Raw genomic sequence first — 21,405 nt, 5'->3', positions numbered from 1 at the left:
CTCCTTCCCTCCCGGCAATAACCTTCTCACAATAGAAAACCTACTTTCCTGGGCAGCCACCAATTTCACCCAAGCAACTATTATTCTTGGTGCCTTCAACTTAGAGTGGCACTCCTGCACTACTAATACCCCATCAAACTTCATTAATCTCTTCAACTTCACCCAGACACTAAACTGCCCAGTTTGTGTTGACAATCGCTCCGACAAGCAATCAATATTAGACTTGATCCTAACAAACAAACCTAACCTAGGCTTCTTAGCTGGATGCCTACCAGACTCCCTCAGTGACCACTATCCAACCTTTCTTTACAGGAAATGTGTTTACATCCAAAGCAACATCCTCTACAAAAACATCACCTCCAAAAAAAATTTCTTCCCCACTACTCTCAACCTTCTGCTACAACAGTGTAACTTGGTCCCCTCTTAAGCACCTACAATTGGATGTAGCTGTTCAGTACTTCAATGAAACCTTACTTACAATTCTAAATAATCTAGCCCCTTCCAGAAAAGTTCATACTAAAACCAAGCCCCTCCCATTGCTAACCAAAGACACTAAACTTTTAATGAGACATAGAGACAAAGCGTGGTCAGCTTATCATATATCCAAAGACAAATCTGACCTCCTTAACTATCAGCAACTAAGAAACATAACAAAAAAAACAAATAAAAAGAGGCAAACAAGTATACTTCCTATCCTGTCAGCAAAAAAAAAAAATGTAAACAGCCCTCAAAAATACTGGCTTTCCATCAACCAGCTTCTAAATCCATGTTGTACCTCTTTACCCCCCTCCTGTTACCTCAAACAAGGTAGTCCCTATCTCAACCCAATTTAACACCCACTTCATCAACATTGTCACCTCCCTTTTAGACAGCCAACCAACCAACCCAGCCACTTACTGTCCCCACCCCAGCCATTAACAATCACAGCCCCTTTTCCTTCTCACCCATACAAACTAAATACATAAAAACTCTCTTGTCCAAACTCAAACCATGCTGAACAGCGACAGACAAACTCCCTAATGAGTTTCTAAAATTTGCAGCCCCTTCAATTGCATACCCCATTTCAATACTGACCAACTACTCTATTAAAGAAGAATATGTCCCACTCATATGGAAAGTATCTCATATTATACCTTTCCACAAAGCTGGCCCCTCCAAAGAGCTAGCCAACTATCGTCTCATAGTCATTCTTTCCTCTTGCAAGAATTTTAGAAAAATGTATCCACAACCAGCTCATAAACTATTTTCTTAACAATAACATCCTTTCCAACTCCCAGAATAGTTTCAGACCTAAGCACAGTACCAGCACTGCCCTCCTAACCTTCACTAACACCATCCACCATCTCATGAATGAAGGCCAGCAGGTCTCTTCCATATTTCTCGATGTCTAAAGCCTTTGACATTGTGTCCCACCAGCCTCTACTAAATAAACTAACTACCTATGGCCTTAGTTTATCCTCTCTAACTTGGTTCCACAGCTATCTTTCCAACCGTCAGCAGGCTACAAGGTGGAAAATTCTCTTTCCCCATTACTTCCCATCTCCACGGGTGTACCCCAAGGTTCTATTCTCAGACCACTTCTCTTCATCATATTCACAAACACCCTCAGTACAGCTACCCAACATGCCTCCATAGTACAGTATGCAGATGATGCTACCCTTGTCTGTTCAGCCCACTCACCCCCAAGAACTCCAACTAAAAATGCATTCTTCTTTTTGGGACATTGAAACCTACCTCTCCCAACATCAATTTATTTTAAATCCCAACAAAACCAAAATCATAGTTTTCAGTAACAGAAAATCCAAGACTTCCTGGCTCCCTCTATCTATCATCTCTGCAAACAGTACCAAAATTGCCCCCACTAACCCACTAAACCTTTAGGTATTACCTTAGATAAATCCCTCAAATTTGACATTCATATTGCCCAAACCATCTGAAAAGTGCACATTAAACTAGGTACCCTTTACAGGGCCAAATCATTCCTAACTCCCAATGCCAGGCTAGCAACTGCTCTCACACATCTTCTATCTACCCTTTTCTATGGCTCTCTCATATTTACTAACCTTCGAAAATCTGACCTTAGCAATCTAGAATCATGTTACCATAAGACTGCTAAATTTGCCTCTAATCACCCACAGAGATCCCACCATTGCTCAGCTCTTGTAATATTAAACTGGCTAGAGCTTCCCAACCTTCTATCTCTCAGTCAACTATCCTTAGCCCACAAAATAATCTACCATCCCGACTGCCCTGCCATCTCTTCTTTAGTTCAACCTAATGCTAATAGTAGATCCCTCAGATCTTCCAACAAACTCAGTAAAAGTATCCAACTCCCACAACCAGCAAGGCAACTCCCTCTATTCACACAGAATAGCCAAACTCTGGAGCACCCTTTCTGACATAATAACAAAAAATTCAGCACATGACCAGTTCAAGTCACTCCTAAAGGAACACATTACTGTCACTGGCTATGCTCCTGTCACTCCCCAGGTTAATCTGTTTCCCACTCTTTTATTTTTTTACCTTTTCTCAACTACCTCCTAACCTCTTTTTTGCAAACTTTAATTGAGATACTATCTAGTGTTTGTTCATTCTGTACCATAATTGTACAGTTCCACTGATTAAACTATATTATACCATGATCCCCCCAAAACGTGCACGCTGATTGGCCAGCGTGCCCGTTGTAAATCGAGTTATACTAATGGAAAAAGGTCCGGTCGTCCGGACTTTTTTCCATTAGTATAACTCGTTTTTTTTAAACACTGTCTCGCTATGTTAAATGGGTTTAACATAGCGAGACAGCTTTAAAATAAGCAACGGAGATCTCCGTTGCTTATTTTAAAGCTGTCTCGCCATGTTAAACCCATTTAACATAGTGAGGCAGTGTAAAAGCGGAGAAAGCAAGATCTCCGTTGCTTTATGTCTCGCTATGTTAAATGAGTTTAACATAGCGAGACAGTTTAAAATAAGCAACGGAGATGTCCGTTGCTTATTTTAAACTGTCTCGCTATGTTAAACTCATTTAACATAGCGAGACAAAAAAGCAACGGAGATCTTGCTTTCTCCGTTTTGCTCACACTCTGATGTACTGCGCGGCGCAGTACATCAGAACTGCCGCGGATGCCAGACATCTGCGGAAGGGCAGTAAACAGGCATTATACTATGCCATTATTTAAGAAAAGTAACAGTTTCTTTTCTTAAATAATGTCATAATATAATAGCAACGCCTGGGTGTGGGTAATGCTAAATTTACCCACGGTTGGCTTTGTTTGGTCCCTCGGGCTTCGCCCTCGGGACCAAACCACGCAAACCGTGGGTAAATTTAGCATTACCCACACCCAGGCGTGGGTTATTGCTATATGATCTGCTACTTGGTTGTTACTGTTACTGCCTTTGTACAGTTATATTGTTTGTACTATTTTTTACTGCTTCTTGGTTGTGTTGTACTACTGTGGAGCTTTCTCCCTGGGTCTCCTCTAGTCAACAGGACCTTATATTGCACTGTTTCTTGATACTGTAAAATAATACTATTGTAGTAATGTTTTGCTGATACTATGCTTTTGTTTGTTTGTTGTTTTGTATTTTTTGCGGTCTCTACTGAAAACGGGCCTCTGGCCCAGTCGGACATACCCGGTTAGCATTTGTAATAAATAAAAATAAATAAATAAATGTCTAGCTATCTATACACACACACACACACACACATATATATATATATATATATATATATATATATATATATATATATATATATATGTATGTGTATATATATATATATATATATATATATATATATATATATATATATATATATATATATGTGTGTGTATATGTATATATATGAACCAAAAATGGTCAGATGTAGTTTTTGATTGTCATCCGTTTCATCAGCACAACTGTGGTTGATGAAAGAGATGGTTGTCAGCTGTGCAAGATGGGGGTGTAGTAATATGCTGTTTCTCTGATATTGTGCAGTGTTGGAGTTAGTGTGTGTATACATATATATATATATATATATATATATATATATATATATATATATATATATATATATATATATATATATATATATATATATATATATATATAATTAGCAGGGGGTGAAAGGGTGCAGCCATCCACAAGGGGGGGTGTAGGGGGGGACTTTCCCTTCTGTAAAAAATGATGTTTTTTGTTGCATGCAGCAACGTTAGTCCCCAGTGACTGCATACTAATGTATCAATATTTGCATTGTCAACATTTTGTGTTCAACTTTAATCACATCAACATTTAGGTCTGTTGATTGTTATATCATTAATACAACACATTGACAAATAGTAAATCAGAAAAAGGAAACAGCTTTCCTTCTCTGAGGTACTGTCCAAAACCTGGCCACATTCAGCTTAAATTTGTGTGAATAGTGGTAGTGTTACAGAAAAGTATTTTTTTTTAATTTTATGATGGCGGTTCGAGCTAGGGGCAGGGTTAGGGTCAGAGTTAGCAGGCATTACTAAGGTGGGCAGAGGGGACTTTGCATACTTCATGCACGAATCCCGTGTGCACATCACACTATATCTCCATGATCTACTCCTAGCACTATCATCATTTTACCCTCTGTCCATCACCCTCCAGATAGCTTGAGGAATAAGCTTTTGTTCCAACATACCTGTCCTGCAATTTCTTACATGTTCTTCAGAAATAAAAAAGCAGTTCACATTGCATACAGAAAAAAATATATAAAGTGGAAATTCTGCAGCTCTTAATTTGACTTGTATTCAACATCTGCTATATTTCAGCAGGACATTTTCACATTTCCAAGCTAGCTTGTTACAACAGATATGGAATGTCCATTTGCACCATTGCTGACCAGCTTCAGGAATGGCCTCAACTTACTGGGGGATCACCTGTGGCACAGAAGATCTATCATTCCCCACAAGGAGGGTAGGTTTGGAGTGATGATTTGAAAGTCACCATGTGGTGATGTCTGTGAGTTTTTCATGCATATTGGGCGGCGCAGTGGTGCAGCGGTTAACGTTGTCGCCTCACAGCAAGAGGTTCTCCGGTTCGTTTCTCGGCTGGGGTGCCTTCTGTGTGGAGTTGGCATGTTCTTCCTGTGCCCGCGTGGGTTTCCCCCGGGTACTCCGGTTTCCTCCCACATTCTAAAGACATGCATCTGGAGCATTTCTACCCGGGCCTCTGCTGAAAACAGGCTCTGTGAAACCTAGTCGGACTTTCCAGCTCAACAAATGTTAAATATATAAATAAATATTGTGTGATACCCTGTTTACATGTTGTAATGCTTTGGGATGCATGTATATTTGTATGATAATGCTACATGCTCAGCGATCAGGAAGTCAAGGGGAAAATGTTACCTCAGAGCAGAGGGAATGAAGTGATGAAAATAATCTGCTGCTACGATACCTCTCAACTGTGCAGATTTCCACAGAATGTCCAGATTTTTGCCCCATATTTTTAATCTGTTTCTCATAAAAACTATGTTCTTTTACAAATTAATCCTTAGATCATCCCAGTAAATTCACTAAATAATGACATGCATTTGAGTCTCAGACTTCATATCCTTCAGGAAAAATGCATGCTAACACAAATCCTGTTATTCTAGCAACTTTCTAAGTTTATAACAGCAATATTTAAAATGTGTACCTATTTTGGGGCTTTTGTCCCCCCATTTTGTCAGACTTTGTCCAGCTTTCTTGCGCTAAGGTTGAGAGGTATGGCTGCTACTACTGGCATCTTTATAACAGCTGGCTTAATATAATGTCTGACTCAGAGTCTAAAAGACCGAGTCACTCATTCCCCACTGGAGGGCTATCTAAAGCCTTAAAGTCAGCATTTAGGATAATGTGAAGCTCCATTTAGGTGAAGTATTTTGCAGTACATGTCTAAGCAGCTTAGGAAGATCAACAGAGATGAAGAGAGAGAGAGAGAGAGAGAGAGAGCAGAGTAAATCATTTTATATAGACCCATAAGCTTGCTTGTGTTAACTGCAAATAACATGGAAATCACACTACACCTGTCTTCTTTCTTCAGGAAAAACATATGACTTATGGGTCGAATGTGTAAAAAGTGTGTGACAGGGACCAAACCTGAATATTTTAATATAAACAAAGTGGATTCACATGCAGTAATATTAATGGTGTTTGTGTACTGCAGACCCTCAGTAATAATTATGAATATGTGCTGTCAAATTTCACATGGCAGTGTATAAAACTGTTTCCATCTTGTAGTAAAAAGAGGTTTAGAATTAGAATCTGTGCCTCACATAGTAATGTTTGACAGGTAATGGGTATGTTCACACCTGAAAAGTGACCACCTGTCAATAACTAAATAAACAAGTAAATGTACTGATGTTAAACAATGTTTTGCCAATAATTATTCCTTATAAAAATTATATTTAAACACCTTCATAATGTTCTTAAATTCTAAATATCAAATATTTCTCATATTGTTATTTTGTCTTATAATATCCGCACTAGCAGTTTTGCTAGGCTTAGCATAAGCTGTTGAAAAAATGTCTGTCTTTGCTCTCAAATGTGGATTAAAGAGAAACAGAAATGAAAACTAAATGTGACTGTACATATTAAAAGCAGATCTAACTGCGTAAACTCATTGATCAGGTGTCAGTACTACGATGGAAGACAATGACACGACAACCAGGAAGAATACTTTGACAACCCACATGTATTCCTCAACAAAAGCAGGTAACAATCTACATTCTGTGCTCAAAGTTGAAACAAACCACTTGTTATACTCTGTATCCTTGCCTGGGCAGCTGTCAGTTACAAATTGTGATATATGATGCCCAAAAACTACATTACATAAAGTGTATGTGTGTGTGTGTGTGTGTGTGTGTGTGTGTGTGTGTGTGTGTGTGTGTGTGTGTGTGTCTGTGTGTAACAATTTGTGAGGCATAGCTTCTCTGAGGATCATTGCACTGCTCATTCCTAATTTCTTATTCGTAAGTGTCCCTCATCTGGTTTCACAAGTAAAGACGAACAAGTTGTTTATCTGCTTTATTATGTAGAAACACATCAGGATGGATAGCAACAGTATAAAATATAAACAAACTGATTAACTGACAGACTACACAGACATGCATGCTTACATCACAACAGCTTACAACAAAATGGCAGTCAGGCTCACATGTGCTCAGTATTTATACACTTGTGCACCCCCCTAGAAAGCTTCTTAAAGGTGTACGTACATATTGATTTACATCCTCCCTCTTTAACGAACTGCCCACATTATAATGACATCTGGAAATAGAGACATGCAATTATATAGACAATATGAAATAAACACAACACATATGTCCTTATGTTTTCATATCCAAGTTGCCATGTATCTGAAACATGGTCTAGAAATATGACTTGATCTGATGATATAGCAATCAGAACTGGGTTTAGCAACAGGGACAGTCACTGGTGAACAAACAGATTCTGGAGTTTCAGGATTCTTCTCAGGAACAGGGATATTTACTGGAATGTCCTCTGGAAATGGAATGCTGGATAACTCACTCTGAGATATAGAGTCTTTCTTGCAGGTTTGATACTGCACCACAGGCTCGGACACCAGGATCAAATGTTTCCGATTCCACTTAAATTCTACTCCTTGTGATTCCACAATGTATGATCTCGGCTCTGGACATATATATATATATATATATATATATATATATATATATATATATATATATATACTCTTCATGACTCCAATCCGATCAAAACCTTTGGATGACTGCATCCTCACTAGCTCTCCTTCACGTAATGGATTGAGCAGTTTGCTGGTCTTATCATAACAGGACTTTTGGGATAAGCACTTCTTTAACAGATTGGCTTTCACTGATCTGCTGTTCTTGACACATGGAACCAATAACTTGCTACAAATTGGTAATGTGGTTCTGGTTTGTCTCAACAGAAGTCTCTGTGCAGGTCAACCAAGATGTTTATCATGAGGAACATTTCTGAGATTTAAGAAAACATTGCTATTTTCTCATTTCGACTTCCTAGTAATTGTTTCGCATTTTGAACTGCACATTCTGCCAAACTATTTGACTTTGGATACTCAGGGCTATTCGTAACATGAGTTCATAGGTTCATAGGTTCATACTAGGCTATCTGCCCTAGGGCATTTATAAGCCTAGCCAGAGTGTGTTTGGCTTTCGCCATCCATTTTAAATGAATTTTGCTATGCCCTTTTTCGAGGTTAGTATACTGTGCCTCTGTCTAACAGTGACACAGAAGTGATACCCGGGATAAACCTACTATCTCCCATCCACTCATCAAGATTCCTCTTGAAGAGAGTCAATGAGGGACTCTACCTAACCTGGAATGGGATTTTATTCCAGAGTGAAGGGAGCCTCTGGGTTATGGATATGTCCCTCCAGCATGTCCTATTTATTTCAGTGCTAAGGTTCAAGTCTCTCGAGTGCATAGCTCGATGGGATTTGGATTTTCTGAGGTGCAGCATGTCCATTAATTCCGGGTTGGACATGGCTTTATACGTCAGGCACAGATCGCCTCTGAGCAGACGGTATGCCACTGAGTAGAGCTGGAGTTTCTTTAACCGGGCAGCATATGGCATCTGTTTGAGCCCTTTGATCCTCTTGGTGAGGTACTTTTGGGGTCTTTCCAGTTGCTGCAGGTGTTTAGTAAGGTACATCCCAAAAGGGGCATTGTACTCAATTATGGGCCTGATGAGGGATGAGTAAAGAGGCATGATGACCTCCCCTGATCTAGATGTGAATCCCTTCATGATTAGGTGGGCTATATAAAATGTTTTTCTAACCACTTTGGCCACGTGGTTGTCAAATGAGAGATTGCTATCAACTTGGGTCCCCAGGTCCCTAATTACTTCTTCTGTACTTAATGGATTACCACCTATGTGGTAATTTGTGGGCACTTTGTTTTTGCCAAAGGGGATGACTATACACCTTTTGGTGTTTAGCTTGAGGCCATGGCTGTGGCACCAGTTGTCTGTTTCTATGAGGCCCTTTTGTAGGATGCTTGTGTCGGCTGGAGAGTCTATTATGGCGCCCAGTTTGCAGTCATCTGCGAACTTGGTCAGCCACAGTCCTTCCGTGTTAGCCTGTACCTCCGAGAAATATATACTGAACAAGAGAGATCCCTGGACTGAGCCTTGTGGGACGCCACTTGTAACTGGTTTGGAGTCTGACATGGCTCCAGCAATTCTAACCATGTGGGTTCTGTCCTTGAGCCAGTTTGCAACCCATCTTGTGACATAGGGGTTTATATTTAAGCTGGTGAGCTTATCTATAATGCCTGAGTGGGGTATTGTATCGAAGGCTTTTGCAAAGTCCAGGTAGGCTGTGTGGACCACCTTCCCCTCGTCAATGGCCTTGGTGACTGTTTCAAAGAAACTGACCAGGTTTAAGAGGCAGGATCTGCCCTTAACAAAGCCGAACTGGGTAGGATCCAGTGTCTGTAGGTCCCCAATATCTTTATTTATGAGGTCCATGATGATCCTTTCCATAGCTTTGCAGACCAAGCTAGTCAAGCTTATGGGGTGATAGTTTCCAGGATCTGTTGAGGCACCACCTTTGTGGAGAGGGACCACTGTTGCTGTACGCCACTCTTTGGGTACATATCCTGTAGTAAGGCTGAGACTGAACAGTAGTTTTATGTTTGGGTTTAGTTCTTCTTGGAGTTCATGTAGGATGCAGCCCGGGACACCGTCTGGTCCCTTTGATGCTGTGTTTTGTGCTTTGGAGAGGGCGGCTCTTACCTGAGCATCTGAGATGTCAGGGAGGCACCCCTCTGCTGAGATAGATATTTGCCCTTTTGGTGGGGAAGGGGGGGAGAAGTTTGCGCTGAACCTGTCAGCTAGGATGTTGGCAATGTCTGTGGGTTCGGTGTATTTTTTGCCATTTTGGACTAATTCTGAGCATATCTGGGAATTCCCACCCAGGTTCCTAACATAACTAAAGAAAGCCTTGTGATTATCCTTAGTGTCCTGTGCAATTTTTCTCTCGAAGCTGGCCTTAGACGATTTTATGAGTGCCCGTAGTTTTTTGCTAATACTGATCAGAGATGCCTTCCCTTTTTGGGATTTTGCTCTATCATGTAGTAGCTTCCTCCTTCTATTGTATAGCTTGTTTATGGCTGGGGTTCACCAGACAGGACGCCTAACTTTGGAGGATTGGGTCTTGGTTTTATTTGGGATTGCATGATCCATGCATTCCTGAAGGTGTTCATAGAATGCGTTTATAAAGGATTCTGCAGTCTGGGCTGTATTTTCCACAGGCCCGGGGGCTTTGAAGGATTTCACCTCAGTTTTGAGGAGTGTGAAATTTGCTTTAGAGAAGTTTTTCACTTTGGTTTTCTGGGCAGGGGCTGGGGTCGGGATGTGAATATCTAGTGAGATTAGTTCATGGTCTGATCTTACCAGTGAGGGATACACTTCTGGTCTGGAGCATAGAGTCCCCATGTTGGTGATGATCAGGTCCAGTATGTTTTCCCCTCTTGTGGGAGTGGCAACAAGTTGTTCCATAGCATTTGAGTTTATAAATTCTAGAAACCTTTGGGCTAGGGTGTTGGAGCTAGAGTAATGCTCCCAGTACAGGTTAGGGTAGTTGAAGTCGCCCAATATAATGGTGTTTGGAGAGACCTTCATATTTTCCAGTGTTCTCAGGAAGGCCAAGTGGGGTTCCTGGGTTTGGGAGGGTGGTCTGTAGCAGGCTATAAACTGGAAGGCAGTTTTACCCACTGCTAGTTGCACATGGATAGTCTCTGATGCTTCGTGCTGTGCCACCAATCTGGAGGTGTGGATATCTTTGACGAATATTGATACTCCCCCTCTTTTTGTGGTTCGGTCCAAGTTTTGGGGCCAAAAAACATGGTATGCAGTATAACCTGGTAGTGCTGGGGTGCTCTCGGGAGCCTTGAACCAGGTTTCTGTTACTGCACAGATATCGATGTTCTCCATGCTAAGGAGAGTTTCGAGTGCATGCATCTTGAGGTTTAGACTTCTGGCGTTGAGTAGCATTACTCTTAGTTTCTTATCCCTTGTGATACCTATGGAGGTGGGTTTGTCTTTTGAGCCTTACCTAAAAAGGCACTATGGGGTGGCAAGAGCCTTTGCCAATATCCCAGGGTGACAGGTGACAGGTGCAAGCCGTCCCTAGTGAAGCATCGTGGCTTGTCGAGCATGGCATCCCAGGCAGACAGGCATTGGATCCCCTTTGAATGACACCAATACTTAAGCCAGTTGTTGAAATTGATCATCTTGTCTTCATATTGTGGCATCATTCTTGGTGAGGGTAAGATGCTACTCAAGGTCAGGGTCATACCGGCCTGGGCTACATGCTCAGAGAGCTCCTCTATGTCTCTTTTCATGTAGTCCAGGGAGGTACGTCTCAGGTCATTCACACCATCATGGACAATGACTGAGTCATATTTGTACTTGCCTTGGAGTGAACTGAGTGCTTGTGTTATGTGGCGGATCCTAGCGCCCGACAGACAGCTCACCGTGACCTTCTCCTTGTTCAGCCTGGTGAGCGGGACATCAGTGTGCCTGACTATAGAGTCACCTATTGCAAGTGTATCAGGTGTGTTGTTTAGCCTTAAGGACTGTGACTGTTCGGCACAATGGCTTTGTGAGCTATGTGTTGCACGTGTTTTGTTTTGGGGTAGCGGTTGCTTGGGTGTCTGCTTTGGAGGTCTCTGCTGCTTAGGCAGATTTTTATTTAGAGCCTCCGAGTATGTTTTTGTGTGTTTATGTGTTTGGTTTGCTGTCGTGGTAGGTCTATGTGAGACTGGGATTGTAGTGAGTGTGGTTTCCTTCTCCTCCTGACTGGTTATGCCAGTACTGGATTGAGAGAGCTTAGCCTCCAGTTTGGCTATATGGTTGCATCTCTCGCATGTGTTGGAATTTGTTGGGAGGAGAAGAGGGTTGTCTGTGTACATGAGGCAGTTGTAACATTGCCTTAAGATTCCCAGATTCACCAGCTGGACCGGAGAGGAGATTGACAACTGACCTTTGGACATGCTAGAATAGTATTGGGAATTCCTTTATAATTGAAAAAAAGGGACAATGGGGAACAAAGTACTCAAGGGGAGTTTGTGAGGGTGTAGTGCTTTTAATTTTTTAGTGCTGACTTATATAATTGCTTTAGTGAGCAAGTGCCAGGCTTTAGAGTGGGACTAGGGTGTTTATTATGAGAACTAGATCAGTTCTAAGGGAAAAAGTGAAGAGCAGACTCTGTGGAGACGAGAATGGTTTAAACCCAATTAAGCGGCGCTGCCCGATGCTTAAAATAGCACAAAGCCGCGCTAAAGTGGGTTTTATACAGGGGGACTTGAAAGAGCTAAAAATTGGTCCAAAACGGCCAATAGACTACCAGATTCTTGTGCTGGGAACACTCCTCCAGGGATAGATAGGCTGCTCCAAGCTCCCCACTGCCACTGGTAAACAAAGAAGCCTCCCTTTATCCAAGAAAGGAAATGGGCAACACAGGAACTTTCCAAAAGTCCAGAATACAGCAAAGCCTGTATTTGGACTACTCTAGGTCAGGAAAGACGGGAAACAAGGATCATTTTTTTTTTTTTTTTTTTTTGCAGCAAACAGCAGGAAAATGCAATAAATATGTGACACAGGCTAGCACACTTGAGTGTGTAGCCTCATCAGGTAAAAGCAACAAACAGGACAAACTTTAAAAGTGCAGGTGCAAAAACAACTTTAAACAGTTACAGTTCAAGAAGCAGAAATACTTGCAGTTTAGCTAGATGAGACAGTCGCCCAGGTAGTAGCAGGAAAACAAATGCTTATCAGGTTGGCAGTCACTATTTTAGCCTCTCTGCTGCTAGCACCACTCTGCAGTACCACAAGGAGCTTGGCTGAGTAGTAACAAGCGCAAAAACCGTGTCAAAGTGGGTTTTATACAGGAGGAATTGAAAGAGCTCAAAACTGGCCCAAAACTGCCAATAGACTATCAGATTCTTGTGCTGGGAACACTCCTTCAGGGATAGATAGGCTGCTCCAAGCTCCCCACTGCCACTGGTGAACAAAGAAGCCTCCCTTTATCCAAGAAAGGAAATGGACCACACAGGAACACTCCTCCAGGGATAGATAGGCTGCTCCAAGCTCCCCACTGCCACTGGTGAACAAAGAAGCCTCCCTTTATCCAAGAAAGGAAATGGACCACACAGGAACTTTCCAAAAGTCCAGAATGCAGCAAAGCCTGTATTTGGACTATTCTAGGTCAGGAAAGATGGGAAACAAGGATATATTTTTTTCTTTTTTGCAACAAACAGCAGAAAAATGCAATAAATATGTAACACAGGCTAGCGCACTTGTGTGTAGCCTCAACAGGTAAATGCAACAAACAGGACAAACTTTAAATTACAAGCGCAAAAACACGCTAAAGCTGGCTTTAAAGCAGGGGTTAGAAAGAGATAGGAAATGGCCCAAAACAGCCAATAAGCTACAGGGCACTGGGCTGGAACCACTCCTCAAGGGACAGATAGGCTGCCCAGAGCTCCCCACTCTCACTGGCGAACAAAGAAGCTTCCTCCCATCCAAATAAGGATATGGGCAACACAGGAACTATGACACAGCCCAGTGATCAGCAATACTTGAAGACTGGACTATTCTAGTTCAGTAAATGCGGGAAACAAGGATTTTTTTTTTTTTTTTACAAAGTAGCAGAAATTAGGTACAGAAACACAGTAAATGCTTTAATTCGGCTAGCGCACTTGAGTGTGTAGCCTACCAGTTAAACTAAGCAAAAAAAAACGTTTAAAAGTGCAAAAAACTCAGAAATACAGGCAGGAATGCAATAAAACAACTTTGCAGAGCTTATTTAGTTAAAGAAACAGAGAAGTCTATATATACAGAAAAGCAGCTAAAACACACAAACACTTCAGATGCAGTGCAACCTAGAGCACTTGAGTTGTAGCAATATTAAGGCAATGAGCTAATGACACTAGACTGGGAGGAGTGTCACAGATCAGATTTACAGTAGGGGCAGGCAACTGCAAAGCCACCAAGTATAAGAGCAAGACACCAACTGGGAGAGAGGGTGGGGACAATAGCCTACAGACAGTAGCACTAGAGAAAGCACAAACAGATAAAGATTTGTAAAGATACAGAATGCTTTTAACTGCAGACAAATCAGTTACTTGTGCAGATTAGTTAATAGCAATAAAATACACTCAAAGACTAAAAAGCAGATAATAAAAGTGCTATATATTAATTGTTAAAAACAATAATCTGTATAAATCGAAAAAAAAACAGGATACTTGTATATCTCGGCTAACAGCTGCGGTCAACAACTTCTCCACTCTGCTCAGTGTAAAGTCCCACTCTTCGGCAAATTTTTTGAACTGCTGGCTTGTAAACTGTGTACCACTGTCAGAAATAACTTTGTGCGGACTCCCATGAACTGCAAAATGATGCTTCATCTTAGTAATGACAGTACTGGATGCTAGGTTAGGAAGTAGATTAATCTCAAACTAATTTGAATAACAGTCTACCTAACACCAAATAATGTTGACCATTTCACTCGAAAATGTCTGTAGCTACTGTCAACCAAGGAAGTTCCAGAATCTGGTTTAGCTGAAGTGGTTCTTTCTGTTGATGTGGCTTAGTACTATTGCATACAGAACAAGATGAAAGTGCTCTCTCAATGTCTTGTGAAATAGAAGGCCAAAATATTAGGTCTCTCACCCTTCTTTTGTTAGAGTCTTTTCCTGAGTGGCCACAATGCAAAATAGTAACACACTCTTGTTGCTGAACTTTGGAACAATCACTTTAGGACCTTTCATGATGATACCATAGTTAAACAAAATCTCATCTTTGTTAAAAAATACTGTTGCACTTCTACTAGTAAGAAAGATTGTTTTAACAGCCATCCTCAACTGATAAAGTGGTTGAGCTTCTGAAGAACCGGATATGTGGCTGTATGACTTCGAAGCTCATGTGGAAGAAAGATTTCTCACTTCCATGACTTTAAAATCAAGTTTCCCATTTTCATGCTGTTCAGTGGTATTTCTGGGCGATCTGGATAAATTATCAGCAAGATAAAAAAGTTTACCTTTTATGTAGACAAGACTGAAATTACACTTTTGCAATCAGAGCATCATGCATTGCAATCTGATAGAAGCTGTATGCATAGGCTTTCTCAAAATAGTGACTAAAGGTTGGTGATCTGTTTCAATCTGGATAGGTCGATCATAAATATAAGAATGGAACTTTGAACATACAAACAAAATTGCCAAGAGTTTTTTCTCACTCTGAGCATACTGCATTTCAGTTTGGGTAAGAGTTCTCAATGCATAGGCTACTGGTCTACCCTCTTGAAGAATTACTGCACCAAGACCAAACTTTGAAGCATCCATGAAGGAGTAACTGGTTTGTGAACATCATAGTATCTGAGAGTTGGTGGACTGGCAATTTTCAGTTTCAGGACATCAAATGCTCTTTGGTGTTGTTCTAACCATGACCAGGATATATCTTTGCATGTCAGCTCTCTGACCAGTGCTGAAAGTTGTCCAATTTCTGGAATTAACTTGTCTACATAGCTAACCATGCCAAGAAAATGTTGCAGGGCTTGAATATTGTCTGGAGCTGGCATCTCAAGAATAGCAGTTTGCTTGGAAGGATCTGGTCATAAGCCTGAAATGGTAAATAAATGACCAACATAAGTGACTTCTTGTAGCCTGAATTTGCACTTCTGAGGATTCAGCTTAAGATTCACATCACATGTTCTTTCCAGAACTTTGTTGAGGTTTCTGTCATGCTCAACTTCACTATTACCTCCTACTAGTATATAATCTACTGTAATAGCACATGGCTACCCAGAAAAATTTTGCTCCATTTCACTCTGGAAGACTTTACTGGCAGAATTTATCCCAAATGGCATTCTCAAAAATCCGTACCTGCTAAAAGGCGTACTGACAGTGGTTAGCAATGAGGATTTTTGGTCAAGTGGTATTTGCCAAAATGAACTCTTTGCATCTAAGATAGAAAAAACAGTGTCATTTGGCAATTTGGCATGAGAGCAGTGACTTTTTTGACTGTAGGCATTGGATGATGAGGTTTTTTTAGTGCTCTATTCAAATCTTATGGATCAGTACATATTTTCATATTATTTGTGCTTTTCTTATGAGCTACCACCATGGAAGATACTCATTCAATAGGTTCATCACCTGGACAAATCACACCTTGCTGCATGATTTTGTCTAGCTCAGCTTTAACTCTGTTCTGCATAGCTATTGGAACTTTCCTTGCTGGTCTGATAACTCGACTGACCTCGGGGTCTAACTTCATGGAGTACACAACTGGGAGTTTGCCTAGTCTGTCTTCGAAAAAATCAGCAGATGTAGTAAAAGTAGACCGGAGGAAATTAGAACAGTGTTCTTTTAAACTAACATGATGGACTTCCTTATTAAATGAAATCAGTCCTATTTTCAAACTGTCTCTGAGGCCTAATAATGATTGTACATGCTTTTTGACCACATAAAATTGCATCATAGCTGTTCCCAGCAGAGTAACATGAAAGCAGCACTGAACCTTCAGTATGAATTTCTTTACCACCATAAACAACAAGCTTCGCACACTTTGCTAAATCAAGCTTTTCACCAGCACATACTCTAGCAAATGTTTCTGCTGACATAACATTGCACTTTGAACCTATATCAACTTTGTGCACTATGGGTTTTCCATTTATCTGAACAGTACAAAATACTTTGTTCTTTGCCCATAAAACTACTGCATTGACTGTTTCATTAAGCACTGAACTGAAACACAATCAACATAGAAAGTAGGGTCACAGCTTTTTAATTGGAATGTTCTCTTTTAATAAAAGAATGTGTCCCTTTGGATTTACAAAACCTTTTGCAATTATTCCACTTATTGCATTTGTGACATTGCTGACCAAAAGCTAAGCATTTTTCTCTTTTTGACTCATGATTTCCACCACAATTATGACAGTTAGCAATAAAACTGTGTGGGGGCCCATACTTGAGTTTTCTGACTCACTTTTATGCTTCACTAAGACTATGCAAACTCTGGAATTTGCTAGAAAGTTACGGGGTTTACCAGTGAGTGTTGCAAGGGTTACAGTTGCCGGCATGTGCTTGGGCCTGTTTCTTTTAACCACGTGCTGCATACTATCAACATTAGCATTAGAAGTTACTGGAAGCATGCATTTCTCATTTGTAAGCATATTTGTGTGATTTTCTGTAAGCTCGTATATTTTACAAATCTCAATGGCCTTATTCAAAGTTAAATCACTGTCACAAAGCAATATCTTTCTCACAGCATCATCTTTAATACCACACACCAGTCTGTCTTTTATCAACTCATCCCTTAAATCACCAAATATGCATGCTTTAGCCTTGTTTCTCAAGTCAGTTATATATGCTGCAAAAGTTTCACCAGGCTTTTGATCCCTTGTGTAAAATAGGTCCCTCTCCATTCTAATATTCATTTGGGGTTAAATTTATGTTTCAAGCACTTGGGGTCTTCCCTTGACTCAGCCGGTACCACTATATGATGGTTTTCCTCCTCTCTTGCAAATACAGCAGGTGCATACACAAATGAACGCTCTCTTTCTATGGCTTCTGAACCAGCTAAATTAAGCAAAATAAATGCCTTTGTACGGTCATATTTTTCAGAGAATGCAGCTTGTATAAAAATATCATATTCGTGCTCAAACACTCTCCAATTCTCTGCAATATTATTATCAAAGACAAGAGGTGCTAGTCCTCAAAAACTATCTACCATGCCAACAAAGTATGGCCAGACTCACTGAAAATATGGCCGTTGTACTTATATATGAACATGCACATACAGCCAGTACTTGTAATAACATTGAAATGTGCAATAAACTCTTGAAATGCTGTACTTTGTGAAATATGCTTTCAAATGGCTGTATTTTATGAAATAACTGTACTGTAAAACTGCACATACTTGCAAACACTTCATACACTTCAGATATCTGCAATAGCTTTAATTAATGTGGAAAAGTAGTGCTTAATGAAAAAATGCAGTTGTTTTCCTTATTTTATACATTTTATGTGATTTGGACTTTATTTCAAACATTTTCCATAGTCGTTTGAATATTTTCATCAATATGTCGCAGTTTTGGACATTTTGTTTAACTCGAAATTTGTTTAGAGCGTCCTGAGTGCTTTGTTTTATATTTTGCGAATAAGAAGTCATTTAAGTAAGCTTTGATACCAGAAATTCAATTCTGACCTGGTTTTGCAAGTTATACGTGCAGTAGGGATGATCCAGTTATCTATATTTTTTCCACCTTTAACTGAGTACCTTCGGTCCTGAATCTGGATCCCATTCTGACACCATGTCACTTGTCTGGTATCACAAGTCAAGATGAACAGGCAGGGTAGTTCGTTTATCTGCTTTATTATGTAGAAACACATCAGGATGTATAGCAGAAGTACAAAATATAAACAAACTGATTAACTGACTACACAGACATGCATGCTTACATCTCAACAGTTTGCTACAAAAATGACAGTCAGGCTCACACATGCTCAGTATTTATACACTTATGCAAGCCCCTAGAAAGCTTCTTAAAGGTGTACATACGTGTTGATCTACAATAAGTAATTTTCAAACAGATCCATACCATTCACTAACATCTTCCCCTACATACTAAACAAAAACACTTTACTCATAAACATACTGCTGCCACTTAAAACATTAACGAATGCAGTGTGCCACTGTGAATCAATAGTGATAGCTAAAATGAGAGTAATGCAGTCACTAGTTTATATATATATATATATATATATATATATATATATATATATATATATATATACACATATACACACACACACACACACATATATATATATATATATATATATATATATATATATGCATTTCATTTAGTAAACATCATCAGAAGAAATTCATTATATCCTAGCAGAACCCATACTATTCATGATTTTCCAAATGCCTTTCATTATGGTATGGAGGAGGCAGCACAGCCTCATCAACATCAATATAACTGTCATCTGAACTCATATAAGGGCCATCCTTGTAAGGATTTAAAACTCCAGATTCAGAAGTTAAACCAACAACTTGGACATCACATCAACTACTATCAGTAGAAAAAACACCCCAGTCCTCAGAATGGCTTTCAAGCACTGAAGTATAAGTTTTAGTGGGATGCCTTGCATGACATCACTGGTTAGAGAGCATTACGCAAAGAATTACATGTAGGCTAGGCAATGCAAAATGAAAACTAACAGAAAAAAGGGGAAATGATTACTAACCATGTAATGATTATGGTAAAACCAGAGAAGGAGGCATTACAGCAATAAGACAACCATGAAGGTAAGAACAGTGACACATCACTTTAACATGTAGTACTGGTCAGTGCTACATGGTGTAGATTATATTTGTGATACTGTATCATATCTTATCAGTTTTGTAAAGAATGAATTAATTAAGATTGCAAAAAGAAAAGTTTTGTTGTCTGGGATAGTTTTCGTACCTCTTTTTACATAGGTGGATATACAAATACAGAAATGTGTTGTTTGTCTCTATGACAAAGTCATATCCATTTGAACTTTCTCTACCCCAAGTGAATATACACAGTTTTAGTGTCTTCCTGTGGCCTTTTAGTGATTTAGGGTGACTAAAACTCTGTGCATATGTGATAGAGGAGAGACTACCATGCATTAACTTATATGCACTGTCTCCTTTTGTAATGTTCATTCGTATGTTTTTAAGAAAATGGTCAAGCACATCACTTAACTGTTCACATGGCTTCTTTGAAAGAAACCCAGCATTACTGTTTTCTTTTCATCTTTAAAAGAAATATTTTTATTGGTATCATATAAACTGGAAATGCAATCTTTTGTTTCATGTCATTCTAATACTTTTGTATTCTAGTAATTTTAATATAGGAGTTCACACCAGGTCATCAAATCACTTAGTAAGCATGTTGTTAAGCCAAAGTCAACCAAGGCACAGGAAAGGTTCTAATATTAAACATTAATATTAAAAACAAACATTAAAAAAAAAACATTAGAAGAGCGAGGTACCAAAACATCAAAATCTTATACCTGAAACACAGAAGGGTGAAAATTAGATCTCTTAACAAAGGAACATTAAAAATACATTAATTGAAGATGGTATAGAATGCATATGAGATGACTTTTTTGAGGCTATGATAAGTCAGGCTTATAGATAATAAGGCATGGAGTGATGTAGCTGCATTGATAAAAGCAGCTGTTACAGCCTGTGGTTGTTGTACATTAGGGACAATAACCTACCTACGTGTATTAAACAGAACTATTTTAGCTAAGGTTGTTTCTCAGAATGTAACACAAGAGACCTGGAACAATATTCCCTATGTTGATTGTATACGTGTCTCACCTGTTATATTTTTGTAAGATGAGTGCTTCTCTTAATTTAAAATCCACTGATTATTTTACTGTGTCCAATTCTTAATGATGCCTATGTACTATAGTCACAGATTTATATGAGTCTGACTCCATGTGCAGTACAAATTCTGCAGCTCTTAATTTGACCTATATGCAACATCTGCTACATTTGGGCAGGACATTTTCACATTTCCAAGCCAGCTTGTTACAACAGATATGGAATATCCATTTGCACCATTGCGGACCAGCTTCGGGAATGGCCTCAGCTTACTGGGGGATCACCTGTAGCACAGAAGATCTATCATTCCCCTCAACAATGATTCCTTGTTAGAGAGCCATAGGGTTGGAAAATTGGAATTGTCATTATATTTTATTTCTTTTAGGTTAGTTACAGGTGACCTCTACCTTCTCTATAGTGCAGTGTCTGAGTCTTCCTGAAAGTGTCCTTAGAATGTGTCCTTCGGAAAAGTAATACCATATCAGGGAAACATAACAAAAATAAATATCAGAAAAGGACTATTATGAAAAAAAATAATGACAGATGGTTTACATATTGTCTTCTAATATTTATTCCATTAGAGTATGAACATGTCAGTCATTAACTTTTTTCAGAAATAATTTATGCACATCTATCTATCTATCTATCTATCTATCTATCTATCTATCTATCTATCTATCTATCTGTTTATGTAACACAGACACATAGACATAGATACACATCTATAGGGGGATGTGGGGGCAAACCCCCCTACCTAAAAGCAATGTTTTTGTTTTTGTTTTTTTTTAGGGAACAAATGAAAAGATTAATTTTTAAAATGGGCAGCTGGATCTATCTATCAAATTTTCTATATACATGATTTGCTTTCTTTAGATTGTCAATTAACTTTCATCAACAAAAAATATGTCTAAAAAGTTCATTGGCAATCACAAACACCTAACAAAAACACCACACAGAACTAAAATGATCATAAATGGCTTACATTTGTGATGTCTAAAAAACATTGTGGTAGGGGGGCTTTCCTCC

The sequence above is a fragment of the Protopterus annectens genome, chromosome 2.part1 (genome assembly GCF_019279795.1).
Source record: "Protopterus annectens isolate FY-2018-M chromosome 2.part1, PAN1.0, whole genome shotgun sequence".
NCBI lineage: Eukaryota > Metazoa > Chordata > Ceratodontiformes > Protopteridae > Protopterus > Protopterus annectens.
The sequence above is the reverse complement of the archived record's forward strand: the minus strand, read 5'-3'. Positions refer to the sequence as shown.